We start from the raw sequence: 18,156 nt of genomic DNA, 5'->3' as shown, positions 1-18,156 counted from the left end.
GGGTAAAATGGGATAGAATATCTCTGCCAAAAAATAGGTATGTTGGGGCTTTAAAAACATTCCTTTATTTGTGAAGGCTCTAATAGCCAAAGTGGGATGGCGTCTAATATCATCTAGCACTTTATGGATAGAGGTAGTGTATCAAAAGTACATTCAGCCTTGGTCCATTGTGGAATGGGTTCGTGCCCTTGATCATAGCAGACCAAATGTTCAGTCATATGGAAGGCGGTAGTCCAATCATTCCAGGTGATAAAAAAGGGTCTTGTAAGGAAAGTGGGCAATGGTGAATAGGTCCAAATTGGCACTAGCCCATGGGTAGGGAGTGGCACAAATTATCATCTCTTGCCTGAGCTTATTGAATTTCTTCGGGCACACGGTTGACACACTTTTGTTCATTTCTTCGGGCACACGGTTGACACACTTTTGTTCAGGTCACAGATGAGGACAATACATCTATTTGGGGACACGGATGGATCTCTGTGCAACATCTTGATCTCCCCAGGGAATGGGCATATCAATGGCGTTGATTCACTACTAGTTTAAATGCAACCCATGTTTGCATAAGAGACAAAGACGATTCTTTGGTTTGGGTGCATGCTTCATCTGGTGATCACACTCCAAAATTGGGATATGTATTCCTCATTGAAAACAGGGACTGTGCAAACCTCTCATGAAGGTGGAAGAAGTTATGGAAAGTGGAATGTACTACAAAAGTTTTCCTTTTCCAATGGTGTATTTTCGAGAATCGAGTCCCTACGGGAGACAATCTTATCAAGCATGGCATCATAGGGCTGACCTAGTGTCCATTATGCAACAACGATGTGGAGTTCGTAAATAATCTTTTCTTCCTATGCTTGTTTTCTCTAGCTGTCTAGTCCTATGTATTCATTTCTTTGGGTTTCATATTTCAATGGCAAGGTGAGCCATATATGTGAGCATGGGAATCTTGATGGAACAGTGTTAATCCGAAAAAACTTAGAAGTCTACCATTACTTATCATCACATGGGGAATCTGGCTAGCTTGGAATGTTGAGGTCTTTCGGGACAAGACTTCCATACTAGACGAAGTGGTTGCTCAGACTTTAGCTATCTACTCCGTGATCCTAGATTCTGACTCTTTGCCTCGTTCATATATCACAACAGAAGAAATTATTGACTTTACCTATCCTTGGGCATATTTTGATGGTGTCTCTTTTTGAAGGAGATTGCGGGGGTAGGGTTGTTCTTCATATATCACACAACCTTTCTCTCATGATGAAAAGCGGTAACTTTGTTGAGTTTATGAGTTTGAAGTTGTCTATGTTGTTTGCCATTGAAAAAGGAATTTGCTGCATTCAGATCTTTGGGGACTCAAAGATAGTTATAAATTGGTTCAACACAACTAGATGTCACATACACACACTTAGTCCCATTCTAGAGGAGATCTATCTATTAAAACAATCAATTGATGAAATCTTTGTCTACCACATTTACAGGGAAATAAATGGGGTTGTCGATGCCTTGTCTAAGGAGGGTGATTTGTATGGTATGGGCACATGGCTCATAAAGGAGTGCATCAATGATCAGGGGCATGGGTTCTATCATTGGCCCTTCATAGAGGGCTCTCTTGTAGAACAATGAATAGAGTTTATTTATATTTTTGTTAAACTTTTGCAGGCTATATATGATAAATGCTCAACAATTCATATTGTTTTATGTAAGGATTGCTATTATATTTTTTCACTATATATTTATCTTGGATGTCATTTTGTGGATGTATATATGAGGACACTAGTCCTTTTTTCACTATCTATTTATCTTGGATGTCATTTTGTGGATGTATATATGAGGTCCGTGGTCCAAACACAACATGTGTTTTTTGTGTCGCCATATATGGCTGGTCTTTTTAAGAGGGTTATCCAGGGACATTCATAATGTAATTTTCACACTTAATGAAAGTTACAACATTTTCTTGGGTATCCAGGGACATTCAAAATGTAATTTTCACACTTAATAAAAGTCAATATTTTTTCTTAGAAAAAAATACATTATTAAAATGAATGATATTTGTTTTTTAAAATATATTTTTGAATAGATAAAGACCTGAAAATCATCTATGGTATTAAAATTTTTACAGATTAAACATCTTAAACTCAAATTTTTTAAAATTTATGAAATTTTTTATTAAAAATAACTTTAAAATATTATTAAAAAAATTGTTTAATCTATAAATTAAATTACACTATTATTAATAAATAAATTAAAATTCTTCCTACCATAATCCAAAATAACTTAAAAAATAAAAATAAAATTTTCATTTTATAATATTCACCACTTAAACTTCATTAAAATTTGACATAATAAATAGCAATCCTCTACACGATCTCTCCATGTTATTACTTTTAATAGTTGTGCAGTCAAATATATGTGAATGAGGTGACCCGCTTTGGAGATACTATAATGAGGTTTTCGAATGCAGGTTTAGTCCTTATTATGAAATTAAATTAAGATTAATTATCAACATTTTTGGATATTTCGACGTGTGACTCTTCCAATCTCTGAAAACATTAGCCTCCAATTTTTATATGGTTTAGATTGCAACCAATATATAGGTTATTAATGGTTAGGTAGTATATGTTATAGGATAGATTTAAGAAATTATATTATTTGAAAGTATTTTTTGAGCACATGACGAGTGATGGTGAGGGGGGACGCGACAACTGAGCGGTGGAGTGCAGGGACGTGTCGCCAAAGGAGAAAGTCTGATGAAGCTGCAGCCATCCAGAGCGCAAGAAGGGGGAGACTGGTGGAGCTGTAGCCAATGCTTGCTAGCCTTTTGCGGAGTTTGCATGCGACTCTCAAGACTCGTAGAATAGGTCGTTTCGACACTTGGCTTACGGAAATGCATGCTATCCTGACTCAAGGGTGGCATGAGGAATGTTCTTCGATGGTCGGAATCTCTGTAAGCTTTATGCATTTTAGCCCTCCTTGTCATGGGTAGATTAACTCTTCAAAGCCTGAGGACCCTCAGCTCCTCTGAAATCCGCCATTTTTAGACTTTTCAACTTCCCCTGTCATATTCCAAGTCCGTTGTTAGGCTCAAACAAAAGGATGGTATGATTATCGTCGTTCTTATGTGCGCGGCAGGGCATGCTCTGTCCTGTCCCTCAGGTGTCTCTGTTTCTTGAACATCTTCAGTTCATTTTTCTATAGCCTTCGCTGTCTCCTTCCAAAAGCTCTTTTACGGCTCTATCTGGGAGAAGCTTCTTTGGTTATGGCTCACTATCAAGTATGGTAGGACGATTATCGTTCTGAATCTATTTTTCGGCTCTGTGCGGGAGAAGTTTCTTGGGTTATGGCTCAAGCCTGCAGCTTGCTCCTGCACTTTCCGCTCAGCTCACCTACAGCTCCAGGGGATTTAAACCTCACTTTAAGCATGGACGAGATATGGGGAAGTAAAAGGAAGAAGGATCCTCTTGCCGAAAGGATTAAAAATTAATTACTTAAGAGAAATTTTGTTGACATCCTCCCTCCTCGAATGATCCCGACATGGGAAAATGGCAGAATTGAGGGAGCTTATGTTGCTAAAAGGCTGGACAGGTTCCTTATCCATGCTAGTGTGATTGATTGTATGGGTATGCCATTCTCATCAATTGAAAACATATTCATTTCAGATCATAGGCCAATCATTTTAGGCTGGAAGGAAAAAAGTTTCAGGAAAGGATACTCATTTAAGTTTAATAGCTATTTTCTGGAGGACTCGGGCTTTAGTGACCTCATCAAAAAAACATGGAACGAGCTGGCAAATAATAGTCCTTCCACACTCTTGATGACATTTAGGGACAAAATGGTTTATATGCGGAAGGTGTTGAAAAAATGGCAATATGAGAAGAGGAAAGCAAATAGAAAAGAGCTCAGGAGCATTCAAAGGGCTTTAGACATGGCATCGGAGGCGATGGCTACTCATCATTTATCTCTTGAGACGAGATGTCTTATAAAGGAGTTGCAAAAAAAGAAAATAAAAATTCTAGAGCAAGAGGAATCTTTTTGGCGTTTGAAAACTAGAGCGATATGGATAAAAGAAGGGGATAAGAATACAAAGTTCTTTCACAACTTTGCAAATGCCAGGCGTGAAAAAATTCCATATGGAAGATAAGAGATGGAAATGGTCAGTTCATTTATTCCCAACAGGATATATCAAATGAGGCAGTAAGTTTTTTTGGTAAACAGTACCAAAGATCTGAAGAATGTAGGTTTCAGGATATTCTATGGGGCATTGAAGTTTTTCCAAAGATGTTTGATGAGGAAACTAATGATAAAAATTTTCAACAAATCTCTGAGGAAGAGCTGCTTGGGATTATGAAATCATATAAAAGAGATAAATGTCCAGGGCCGGATGGCTGGACAATTGAGTTTTTTACTCTTTTCTTCGACCTTTTCAAAGGGGATTTGTTAAGGATGATAGAGGGTTCAAGAATGCCGGCAGTATCAATACAAAGGTTGCTTCCACCAACATAGCACTCATCCCGAAGAAAGATGAAGCGAAGTATTTTATGGACTTCCGGCCGATCTCCCTATGCAATATTACTTACAAATTTATTGCAAAAATAATTGCAGAGAGAATAAAAGGAACATTATCCAAACACTTATCATCAGAGCAGCATGCTTTTCTTAAAGGGAGGAACATACAGGATGCGGTGGCAAGTACTCAGGAAGGATTATTTGCTATTCAGGCAAGAAAAAGAGATGCAGTCATTCTTAAGATTGACCTGCAAAAGGCATATGACTGCCTCGATTGGGGATTCCTAAGGTGCTTATTGGCAAAGATTGGCTTAAAAGCTGGTATGAAAAACTGGATAATGGCATGTGTTGAGATGGTGAATTTTTCGGTGATCATAAATGGGATTCCCTCTCCTTTCTTCTCTGCCTCCAGAGGTCTCCGTCAAGAATTCCCCTTATCTCCACTTTTATTCATTCTGGCGATGAATACTCTCAGCCTTCATATCAATAAGGCTGTAGAGGAATCCAGATGTTTTCTGCTTAAAATTTGCAGGAGCATTTCGATTTCCCATAATCTTTTTGTTGATGAAATTATAATGTTCGTGATGCTGTGCAAACTTACATGGTTATGTTACTATGAGATTTTAAAAAACTTTCAAAGGGCAACATGCCTTCAAATAAATTACGAAAAGTCTGTCTTTTTCCACAATGATTCGTGCCAGGATGAGGTTGAATGGTTATCGGCTCTGTTTGGAATCAAAGCCCAATCTATCAGTCTAGGATTAAAATATTTGGGCTTTCAGTTAAAAGCCGCTGGTTACAAAAAGGCGGACTGGGGATGGATATTAGACAGGTATGACAAGAAGATTTCTGCCTAGCAATACAGGTACCTCTCTCTTGCAGGAAGAGTGATCCTCGCCCAATCGGTTTTAAATCAGATGGTTGTATACTGGGCTCATTTATTCTTCATCCCAGCAAGCATAATTACGGCAATGAACAAGCTTACGACGAATTTCATATGGGGAGGTCAAGTGGGTAAAAAGAAATTTCATCTCTCAACTCTGTCCAATATTTCCAAACCGAAGAGCTGCGGCGGATGGGGGCTTTTAGACTTGAAATCTTTTGGAAGGGCTTTACTTTGTAAAACTCTGTGGAGAGGCATTTTTGAAGATGGTACGTGGAGAAATATAGTTCGGAACAAATATCTAAGAAGAAAGGATCTGACATTTTGGCTCAGAAAGAAAAATTTAGGATCTTCTAAGGGGTCTCCTGTTTGGCAAAGCCTCCGAAAGATTGGAAAATTTTTTCTGGAAAATTTATATTGGCACTTCCAAACAGGTAAAAATATACTCATTAGAAAAGACCATTTCATGAGTGGTGCTGAAGTGATTGAGTTTCAGGATTCATTTCTAAATTTTCTCCACAGGAAAGGATTGTTTTATTGGGAGAGTCTAATTGCAGGCTGGCAAGGCCCGATTCCTCTTTGGAAGGAAGTTTTTTGTATGGGGATGCCGACAGACATAGCTTTTCAGTGGGATCAAATCAGAATCCGTCCTAGGAACTGTGGAATCTTTCGCACAGAGAATAAGGACGGTCTCATTTGGAGAAGTTCAAAAGTTTTGTCTGCTGTACAGGTAAAAGATGTTTATAGAGACCTGATTAGGCTTAAGCCTTCTCTCCTTAAGCCTACTTTCCTGCCCATCCTCTAGAAATTGGGATGCCCCTCTAAAATGATCCTTTTCTCCTAGTTGTCCTTCCACAATAGAAATCTCTCTTGGGAAAATTTAAGAAAACGCGGATGGCAGGGTCCTGGTGTTTGTCCCATCTGCTGGTTAGAAGAAGAAACCAACTTCCACCTCTTTCTAGATTGCAATAAAACTCGTCTTCTTTGGAGGACTCTGGAGGAATCCCATGCTATCCAGCATATGTCTCGTTCCTCTATTTCATATGCTTTTTTATGGAGCAGTCTTCAAAAAAAATCAAGGAGATCAATCTTCATTATTACTATATGGTGTATCTGGAAGTGGCGCAATAAGTTTATTTTCAACAGTAAGGCCTCCCCTTTTATGGAAATCATCTCCATCATCATTTCCATTTATGAGTCGATTCCGCAGTGCCTATCCAAGGAACCTGAACAGAAAGGAAATGAGGTTCAGCATGAACTGTCTCCTATGCCGAGGGCCTTTTTCGACGGGGCTGAACAGGGTGGTCATTGTGGCTGTGGGGTCTCAATCTCGGTAAATGAAAATTGTCATTTTCTCATTTACTAGAACGGGGGGAGAGGATCAAACAGCAAGGCGGAAGCGATGGCCCTTGCTGGCCTTCTTCATTTCTGCCTCTTTATCAATCTCCAGGATGTTTCCATTTTTGGTGACTCAAAGGTCATGGTTGATGGTGTTCTTGGTAAGAATATCATTAGGAAACCGCAGCTCATTGGATGGATTGACAGGATCAAATATTTATGGAACAGATCCAAGGGAGTTTCCATTCATCACATCAAAAGGGACCTTAACCAACGCGCAAATGATTTATCAAAAGGGGGTCTACAGGCGGCTCCAAGCTTATGGTTCATGCAGGTTTCCTATGAGGGCAATATTTTCTCCATCCAGGACTTCTTTCCTCCCGATTTCTAACCTTGCTTTTGCTTCGGTTCTGGATCTTTCATCAATTTTTGGTTTTATTTTCGATTAAGTTCAGATGATTCTCTCTGGATGCTGAAGTTTGTCATCCTCTAATGTTGCTATTTCCAGTGAACACAGGTTCTCCAAGCTTGATGTCTGCAATCTGGCTTTCTTGTTGGCGGGGAGCAGATTGTAATGATCCTTTTTGTTTCTCAGAGGTTAATTTTAGTCTTCTCTATGATCAGTGAGACCATTTTAGACTCTGGCCTTTAATGGCTATTAGTTTTCTGGTCTCTTGGCATGCTCCGTTTTGATGCTTTCTAGTTTTGGCTGGAGCTCATTTTGGTGTTAATTTCTCCATTCCTATGTATAGTCTCATATATATGAGGAACAGTTATACTGGTATAATGTTATATTTATATTTCTGATATAAATACAATTACGCTTTTTTCGACCTGAAGTATATATTGTTTTTTTTATTAATGATGTTATAGCATTGTATATATTGGCTGTTGGTTTAGACTACTTTATTGATTTTTATTAGTGTGATACACAATTCTTATAGAGTCTATAGATTTTGTTCGCAGTCTTGAAACGTTATTATAGTTAAAATTTTAAAATAGATTTACTTGTCAAATTAGATAGTTTTCAATCTCCCCACTCATTTTAAAAATTTCAACAATTTTTTTTTTGGGACAGTTTTGCAAATTTATCTGACAATCAAATCACCCTGTGAAATTCCATCCTTTCTTTGCCTGAAATCTTGAGGAAGAAAGAGACACTAGTACAAAAGCAAAAGGGAAATCAGATTTTACTAATCAAAGGTGATAGAATAAAAGGATTGATGAAGTGATTGATAGAGACATATGGTAGTAATGTAAAGAATAAAGATAAAGTTAGATTGTAATGTTAATTTATTAGAAAAGAATGATAATAATGTATGGAATAAAGTTAAAGGTAAAAAATTTTATTTTATGAGAGAAAGGTAAAGTTAATAGTAAAATTAAAATAAAAATAAAAATAATCTGAAAAGAAAAAATGAGTAGAATAAATTTAGAAAAGAAAAATATGAATAATTTATAAGTTGTCATTGGAGATAAACTTATTTAGAAAAAATAAAAAATTATGAAATTTTAGCTTACTTTAAAATAAAGATAAAGCTAATAGAAATAAAGTAAAAAGGAAAAAATGTCTAGAATAAATTAAGAAAAGGAAAATATGAAATATTGATATAATATACTTTAAAAACACTTATAAAATATATTATGAAAAGAATAATATTAATATAAAGGGAAAAAATGCTTCATATTTAAGATATAACTTAAATGATGGTATGTCATGTCTTTTGAAATAGATAGATTAAAATAAAAATAAAGTTAATAGTGGTAAAAATAGTAAATCTATTCTTAAGATTATATATTATAATTTTAAAATTCAATTAAAAAAGACTGAGATGTAAAAAAAGGAATAAGAGAATTTAGTGTTTTTTGAATGATTTTTTTATTTGTAATTATTAATTCTTTTAATCAAAATTAATCAATATTTTTATTTAAAACAAAATTAAAGCAAACATATAGTAATTAACATTGATATATGTCTCCTTATGTTGTATGTCGATGGATTTGTTCAATGGTGGGAAGGGTGTGGAAGCAACCACCTCCCCTACACGGAGAGGCTGGCGTGCCACTCTCCCGCACTATTTATTGAAGTGTGGTCTCTTCAAGCTGCATGGGAATTTATAGTATAAGTGGTTTCAATGCTAAAGAGATGGACCATATGTTGTTGATAATCTATGCATGAACCAAATTTCTCATAGTTGTAATAGTACTTGTTGTCATCATGGTGTTCAACCCCTCAAGCAGAGTGACATGCAATCCCATTATCATGGTTGATAGTTGGGTTTCAAAGGAAATCACCCTAGTGCAAACCATCCATTCTTGTTATTTCTTCTCATTGTCTATGCATGTGCTTCTTAATGGGAATAAAGATGTGTTCACAAGTTTACATTCTTCTCCTTGGTTTTTTCACTACAGGGTTTGTTTCTAGTTTATCTCTTCTCTCCTCTTCTTCCCTTTCGTGCCCTTTGTTATCTTTGTATCAAATATTGGTATGCTTCTCAGTAGTAGACGAATTTTTCTCGCAAGTTTGCATCCTCTTCCTTGGATTTTTCATAACTAGCTCTATCTTTGGTTTCCATCCTTTCTCCTTTTCTTCCTCTTTGCACCCTTTGTTTTATGCTCAATTGTCCCCTTGTCATGAATATGGGCACCTCTCTAGGGATTTCCCCCTTACCCCAAGGATAATTTCCCTTTGCAACAAAAAAGAAGAAGATATGAATGGTTCAACTGAGTTGGATATCATAGATGATAGACCCACAATACTCCATCTCAAAATATAGGAACTATTCCAAGGATAAGTAACAACTTTAATGCCCTAGCTCAAGAATAGAAAATTGGCTCAAAGAATCTGTAATATCCCTCCCCTTAATAATAAATAAAAATAATAAAAATAATGAATAATAAATAATACAAAAATAATAATTAATAAAATAAATTATAAATAATAATAAATAAATCACTTAATAATAATAAAAATAATAAATAATAAATGTTAAATAATAAATAAGATTAAAAATATATACAAAGAAATAAATAAATAATAAAATAATAAAATAAAATAAAATAGTAATAACCATACTAAAGCTCTAGATAAGAATAAGGAAACTATCAAAAAAAAAAAAAAAGGGAAATAAAACAAGAAAAGGAAACTATCAAAAAGAAGGAAATAAAACAAGAAAACGAAACTATCAAAAAGGAAAGAAATCAAAAGAAAGTGGCATGAGACTTCTATTTAATAGAGGGCAAGGAAAATGAGAGGGCATTATTCTTTCCGGCATTCTATCAGTCCGAGATTGTAACTTTCATTCTCTTGGGAGAATGGTATACTAAGACTTAGGAGCACTGGCAGTAGTACGTTGATTGAGGCTCGGGGGTGGCCAGTTGTAGCAGAATCCTTGCACAATTGAGCCTACGGTTGGGTGGAGAGTCGTCCCCACAACCTTGTTGTCATCTGTCAAACCTTGATCACAGGTAACATAGATATAAAATTATTTGTCAGCATATATTTCTATCAATAATTTAATTTATATTTTTTTTTACTGTTACATATGGTATTTTTTTTTAACTTGACATGTTTTAAAGTTACAGGTTGATTACTTCCAGGAAGCCGCATATCTTTCTCAGATAGCTGCCCTGATCAATTTTTTATGTTTTTGATCAATTTTGTATGTTTTCAATAGGTTAGCAGCTAGTTTCCGGATAATTTATTTAGCCAGAAATTTGTGGTGACGCTGGAACATTTATTTTGAAAATTCCAGACCAAAAAAAAACAAAAAAAAAAGTCAATCTGTCTCATAAATTATTACATAGACTATTACAAATTATCCAGATAACTTAATCCCCGGTGCTTGATTCACGCCCTTTATCTCTTGCGCAAATGAACCTGTAATCTGGTTTGTAGATATTCGAGATTACTTTAAATGAATCTTTTTATAAGAGTCCGGATCCCGGATATATCTGTAGATCTGGCTTTGCAGTAACCTGATTCACTTACATGTTTTTATTCTGCTCACGATAAAAACATATGTGTGGAGCGATATGGCGAGAAATGCGATATCTTCGTATGTTTGCCTGATGATACTGGCACGTCAGTCTCGTCCTTATTTTTTATGAAATTTTGATTATTCATGTTTTCAGTTTTGGCCCTCCTCTTTTGCTGCGAGGCTAAGCTTATCGACGGTCGAGTGCTAAGAAATCATTGTTCCTAGTTCTCAACATAATCGTAAGCGATACCGAACTTATACGCGGCCCTGCTTATGGCTTCCTTCATTTTTCTGTTGAAATGGTGAAAAGCATGGCGGATAACAGTTCTACCATTCTTATAATATTGGGTATTACATTGATTTTTAATGTTAGGCTAGCGCATGGTCTTTCCCGGTCTTGAAACAGGGATATATTTAGGTTGCAATAGGTAGGGTTTAATTATGAGGTGTAGATGTCGTATAGGGTTTTTATCGTAGGATTATATAGCTTTTTTGTTTTCCAAATATATTGCATATTTTATGACTAATATTTAGAGTTTGATTGTCAGGGTGATTTGCTGTTTTTTAAAGGGTTTAGAATTCCATTTTCAGGGGTATGTGTTAGCTTTTAAGTTTGCAGGGTTTGTAGTTTGATTGCCAGTGTTGTTATCAGGTTCTATTGTTATCGTTAATGTGCTCTCAGAGTTATAATAAGTATGGGTGATCATTTACTTCAACTTAGATGCTCATTTTTTAACACACATTGAAACTCTTGGTGAGGGGGTTTGGTTTTTATTGACACGTCGCATTTTCCCCCTTAGGGATTTCAGTACACACATGTTAGTTTTGAACCGAAATAAATGCCTTCAAATTTTGAACCAAAATGCATTTAAATGCCGAAGAATTACATACTTGGACAATGGTGAGCCTCTGGTTCTTACAGGCATCCTGAATAAAGTATACTGAATTTTGAAAGCAATCACAGACGGTTTCTTACTTTGCTAAAGAAACAGTTATCCTGGCAATGTTATCGATGACATTATTATCAAACTTAAAATGATTTGTTTTTGTTTTGTTTTCTTTAATAAATTTCTGCAGGCACCTTAGATTTCTTTGTATTTTCAACATCTATATATGTTGATCTATAATCTGAGCTAGCTGAATGATCAATACCTGGTAGATGATGAAACTGCCTTGGATTATCTTTGCATGGGGTCCCTTTTTTTATTTATTGGAGGGTAAGCCAACTATAGTATTATGTACCTTCTCCTGTTCTCCTGGTTTTATTATTATTGATCTCTGTCTTCATAGCAGCAGCTTCAAAAGTCTGTACTGGACAAGGTTTGGCCAAGGATGCTTACTGAAAGAAACTTGTTCATAGTCTACCATCTCACCACAAACTACTTGTAAAAGGATTTCCTCAAGAAGACCATCTGTCCAAGTCTATTTCCATACAAACTCTTTCTAATACTTTGGACCAAGTCTAATTTTATAGAGGACTTTGTAGGGAAAAGTGAAAAAACCACTAGAAACAGATTACAATTGGTTGGAATGGGACTTTTTGAGATACCCACCGTTTTTTTGAAAGGAATCCTAGTCTCCATATCAAGAGTCAAGAAGAGTTTTTCTGTTGAAGACATTATTTGCCATAAAGGAATTGGCGGCTGGAAATAGGTTTATAACTCTATTACAATTTTGTCATGTCAATTAAGCTGATTGGATCCATGCCTTCTTAACCTGAAAGGAGATGGGTGGTAAGGTGGACATTTATCTGAAATAAAATTTTATTAGCATCCACAGAAAGCCCTGAGCATCTACACGACAAGTAAAGAAATTAATTTATATTTTTTTTTACTGTTACATATATTTTTATTTTTTACTGTTAATCTATATTTTTATATTTTTACAGTTTTACGAAGAATTTAACTCCAATCTATAAAGGATCTAAAGGTATATCCGGTTAAACTGTATTTAGGTCATGTCTAAACTGTCTAAACATGTCCTCTGATATTGCAAGACATCTTTAATGTAGATGCCAAATTGCTTGGCAGACAGGCAAAACAAACTCTGTATAGTCTTCACATCTCACTTTATTAAGCGTTTTTCTCTTATCTGGTCATCTCTGCAGAGTTCAACATCACATGTACATTATCTTCAATTTTTTTTCAAATCTAAATATTGCTATAGAGATGAAAGTACACGCTAGATTTGTAGATATCTCTTCTCAGATAACAACAGAGCATAATCCTTCCAGAATTGACTTTGTTTACAGACTTAAAATTTACGATGTTATTAGATTAGTGGCTATTTGGGAAATTACTAGTGTGCTATGGATCAAAGCATTCAATGAAAATATATGATGTAACCATATCCACCACTTCATTGACTGGCTAACAATGTGAACTCAATACCCTTTCTACTATTCACCGATTTAAAATATCTGTTCACATCGAAATACAAAATCCCTTCTATCGCTGAAAGGCGATTTAGCCTTATGTGTTCTTGTTTACCATTTTCTGAATCTCTCAACCTTTATAGCTTATGGAAAGACTCTTACGGGATGCTGGTAGGCTATTTACTATTCACAGGAATTTCTTTTTAATGAGGCTTTAGCTGGATAGCTCTTTACATTAATGTTAGCTCATATTCCTTAGTACATATGATTGGATTCGAATGTTCGAGATTTCCGGTTGTAATACCGTGGAATTACGCTGGACTTCAAATATTTTTTGTTTCTGTTGCATTTCTCGGGTTGCATGAAGAAATCCTGATCGTGCATCTAGCAAGTGGTATTAGAATGCAAGGTAAACTCAATTCCAGTGTACTTATGTTTACAATTACTCTGATTGATTTGCATGCTGATACTCTCGCTACACTGCTCTTAATTAAGTGTGAATTTCATGTATAAGGAATAGTGTGTTCTTTCAAGGTCATTTTTTTTAAGGGACATGAAGAAATGATAACTTCATGGCACAATTAAATGAGAAGCTAAATTAGAAAAGGAAAGATATTTTAAAAACACCTCAATTATGGATTGATGACTTGGATACTTTCCTTGAACCTCTCTTTCTTTGGATGCAAATACGTTATCTCCTATGTTGCACGAGTTTTAGAACTTGGGTATGGGTGTCTGGAACGGCTAGAGGTTTCCCCAAAATTTTCCAGGAAACGGCTAATTGGGAGCGGCAATATTATATAATAAACGGTGACCAGTTTTGGCGACCTTATCAATCGTTCTGAGTCTGATGCAACAGGGAGAAGTATTTAGATTTGTAAATTGAATTCAGATTAACGAATGTTTCAAATTACAATGTGAGGTTGATCAGTTGATCTTAAAGTAGGGGCAGATTTCTCGACATTATTGTCAAAAGGAACAATGGAATTTGCAGGAACACGCATAGCCTTCTGCCTTATGCATGCAATTCTATGGCTAAATGTATTGTAAATTAAGGGATTCAAAATGGTGTTGCCTTTGCAGGTGCGCTTGTAGGCAGACCATATAATTAATAAAATGATTAATTTTTTTTTTTTGGGGAGGAGTAACCTTCCCAGTCATCCGATCCAGTTCTGGGTCGGGTGGCAGTGTCTTTCCTTTATGGTGTGGAATATTTTTATGCTTGATTCATAAATTTTCTTATACGTATTTTAAAAACAATCCATTTATTTTTCTACATAAGTGATGATTGCATAAACAGATACTTAAAGTCATATAATGCTTTACTCATTCGAATTTTGTTTTATTTTACATGGATCCAATTCTCTAAGTTTTATGGCTTATACTACAAAAATTGTGATTATTGATGAACTCATAAACTCCATGTTTTTTTTTTATATATATATATATACTTCGAAATTTGTGATAAACTATGCTTTAAGTATTATACTTCAATTGAGTAAACTAAAATTTTTAAATTCAAACATATTCTAAATTTATTGTAGCTTTTGGCATAAAGGTAATGAATAAATCCACTGAATATTACAGGGTAGATCATGGCTCCTAAACGGCAAAGACAAACCCGAAACAACCTTGGAGTAGAATCACCACCTCCCGCCACTTCAGAGATAGGAACCCCAGCTTAGCAAGCTATATTACATTCCCTTGGAGAAATGACCAATATCTTTAAGGAATGGGTCTCAAGCCAAGGACGAGATCAGGGAAATGTGCAAATTGGAACAAAGACAGAGACAAGACCTAAATTCTCAACTCAATGTCAAAGATGGACAAGCAACACTTGATATTATGAAAGAAGTCCAAAAATCCAAATTACCAGAGTTTACAGGTCTAGAAGGGGGTTCAAAAGCGGAAGCATGGGTAATGGCTATCGAAAGAGCACTTAGTTTTAAGGCATACACTTCTACGGAAAAAGCCGAGATATCAATGAGTCTACTAAAAGGAGATGCCTTATTATGGTGGGTAAATGAAGAAATGAAGATGCAAGTCACCCCAGTACAAGTTACTTGGGAAATGTTTGAAGAAGCCTTCCGAAATAGGTACCTATCAGAGGAGTACAAACACCAACAAGTAGGAGCTTTCCATGAAGTACGACAGAATGGTAGATCTATCGAGGACTATGAAGCTGAATTTTATTCGTTGGTTCATCACGTGGACTATATGGCTGATGATAGACGTCAAGCTGAAAGATTCTTACATGGACTCGACCCCTTAGTCCGAGCAGAGGTCGCCATGTGAAAACCCACCACTATGGCAACAACCACTAGTTTAGCCAAACAAGTCTTGAGGAAAATCAATATGAAGAAGCAAATGGTAGTTGATGAAAGTTCAGGAAAGGAGCATTCCTCAATGAGGCTGAATAAACCAGGGGGGCAGTCATATAGATTCCAAGGAAGACAAAACCCTATTTCTCGGATCGCTAGCGCAACTTCTCGACTGCCTCCAAGAGGACATAAGGGTCAACCCTACTTAATTAATGGGAGGAGTAGAAGATTTGGTGACCAAAGACAAGTACAACGTGGAAAGTAGGTACAAGTAGAATGTTGGCATTGTAAAGGTCCACATTATAGAAGAGATTGTCCAAGTTATCAATCAGGGATTAAACAACGAGAATACAAAGAAAATGGAGGCAGCCCACAAAACCCACATCAAATTCATGCAGCTACAAACCATCACCAGGCTGAGCACCAAGCTACTGTAGTAGAATCTGCAGGTATGATCAATAACATTCCTCTATCTGTGTTAATTGATCCAAGTGCTACTGATAGTTTTATTTCACCTTCAACAATACTTAGATGTGGATTGATAGCTCATGAGCAAAGTAACTTTAGAATGGTTGAAATGGCATCAGGCTCTCAGCAATCAGTAGGGTCAATGGTAAGAGATTGTAGTGTTAACATTGGGGGGTGTGACACCAAGATGAATCTATATAGTACAACTCTCGGAACGTATGACTTAATCATGGGAATGGATTGTCTTGAACCCCATCAAGCTATACTGGATTGTTATAATAAAACAGTCCTCATAAAAAATGACCAAGGAGAAACCAAGGTAATAAAAGGGATTAGACATGGTGTTACATTACGCCTCATATCAGCGAAGAAAGTTAATAAGTGTATGAGGAAAGGGTGCAAGATTTATGCGGTAGAAATGGTTCCTACCAATGAGAAGTCCTCGGATAAATTGCAACCACTACTTTCTGAATTTGCAGATGTATTTCCTCCAGAGTTACCAGGTTTGCCTCCCGTTCGAGAAATTGATTTCTCCATAACCTTGAAACCAGAAGTGGAACCCATATCCAAAGCACCTTATCGAATGACTGTTCCAGAGCTTAATGAATTGAGTATACAGCTCAAAGAACTTCTTGATCAAGGTTTTATAAGACCCAGTGTGTCACCTTGGGGTGCACCAGTGATTTTTGTAAAGAAGAAGGATGGAACTCTTAGGTTATGTATTGATTACCGAGATCTAAACAAGGCCACCATTCGAAATAGGTACCCCATGCCTCGAATCGATGACCTCTTTGATCAACTAAAAGGAGCTTCAATATTCTCCAAGATAGATTTACGGTCAGGTTATCATCAGCTAAGAATCAAGGAGGAAGACATACCTAAAACGACATTCAGATAGCGCTATGGGCACTATGAGTTTATTGTTATGCCATTTGGTTTGACTAATGCCCCAGCAGCCTTCATGAACTTGATGAATAGTGTCTTCCGAAAATATCTGGACCGCTTTGTCCAAGTTTTCTTGGATGACATCCTCATTTACTCTCGTAATGAGAAAGAGCATCTAGAACACTTGAGGTTGGTACTACAATGCCTTAGGGAACATAAGATATATGGAAAACTTTCTAAATGTTCTTTCTTTGAGAAGGAAATTCAATATCTAGGCCATACCATTAGTGGCAAAGGCATTGTAGTTGATTACAGTAAGATAGAAACTATAATGACTTGGCCCTCTCCCCGGAATGTCAAGGAAGTACGTAGCTTCATGGGATTGGCAGGCTACTATAGAAGGTTTGTAGAAAGGTTCTCACAGATATCAAATCCCGTCACCTGCCTCCAAAGAAAAGGGGTTAAGTTTGAATGGAAAAGTGAGTGCGAGAAAGCATTTAATAAGCTAAAGCATCGACTAACAAAGGCCCCAATATTAAAAGTACTTGACATGGACAAGGACTTTCTTGTATGCACGGATGCATCAGAAGAAGGATTAGGTGCAGTATTGATGCAAGATGAAAGGGTTATCGCTTATGCTTCTCGAAAACTTAAGAACCATGAAATCAATTATGCAACTCATGATCTGGAGTTAGCAGCGTTGTAATGGCCTTGAAATTGTGGAGACATTATCTAATGGGACGTCAATTTGAGTTAAGAATAGATCATAAAAGTCTTGAGTATATCTTCACACAAAATGATCTTAATGCTCGACAACGACGCTGGAGTGAGTTATTTAGTGATTATGATTTCAAGATATCCTATATTAAGGGAAAAGAGAACAAAGTGGCAGATGCTTTAAGCAGGAGACCTAGACTTCATTCAATGGCAGATGCTTTAAGCAGGAGACCTAGACTTCATTCAATGTCGACATTAAAGATAGACTTGAGGAGCCGGATTTTAAATCATCTAGTAAGGGACCCACATTACCAGCAAATCAAATTTGCCTTACAAGAAGAGGTACCTGTGGCAACCAAGTGGGAGGAATACACCTTAGAAAATGATGGATTGCTATGATATAAGGGTAGGATTTATGTTCCAGAAGATGATGATCTTCGGAATTTAATAATCAAGGAAGCCCATCAAGCTCCATACGCTGCACATCCAGGAGTCCAGAAAATGTATGCAGACTTAAAACAACTATTATTCTGGACAAGAATGAAAAAGGATATAACAATGTTTGTGGCTCGATGTTTAGAATGTCAACAGGTTAATGCTGAACATCATCACCCGGCAGGGCTTTTACAACCCCATGATATACCAGAAACTAAGTGGGAAGTTGTTTCGATGGATTTTGTTGGAGGCTTA

This window comes from Pinus tabuliformis, chromosome 4_1 (genome assembly GCF_031772625.1).
Source record: "Pinus tabuliformis cultivar Carrire ecotype Pingquan chromosome 4_1, CPIR1, whole genome shotgun sequence".
Taxonomy (NCBI): Eukaryota; Viridiplantae; Streptophyta; class Pinopsida; order Pinales; family Pinaceae; genus Pinus; species Pinus tabuliformis.
Note: the sequence above shows the minus strand (reverse complement) of the source record.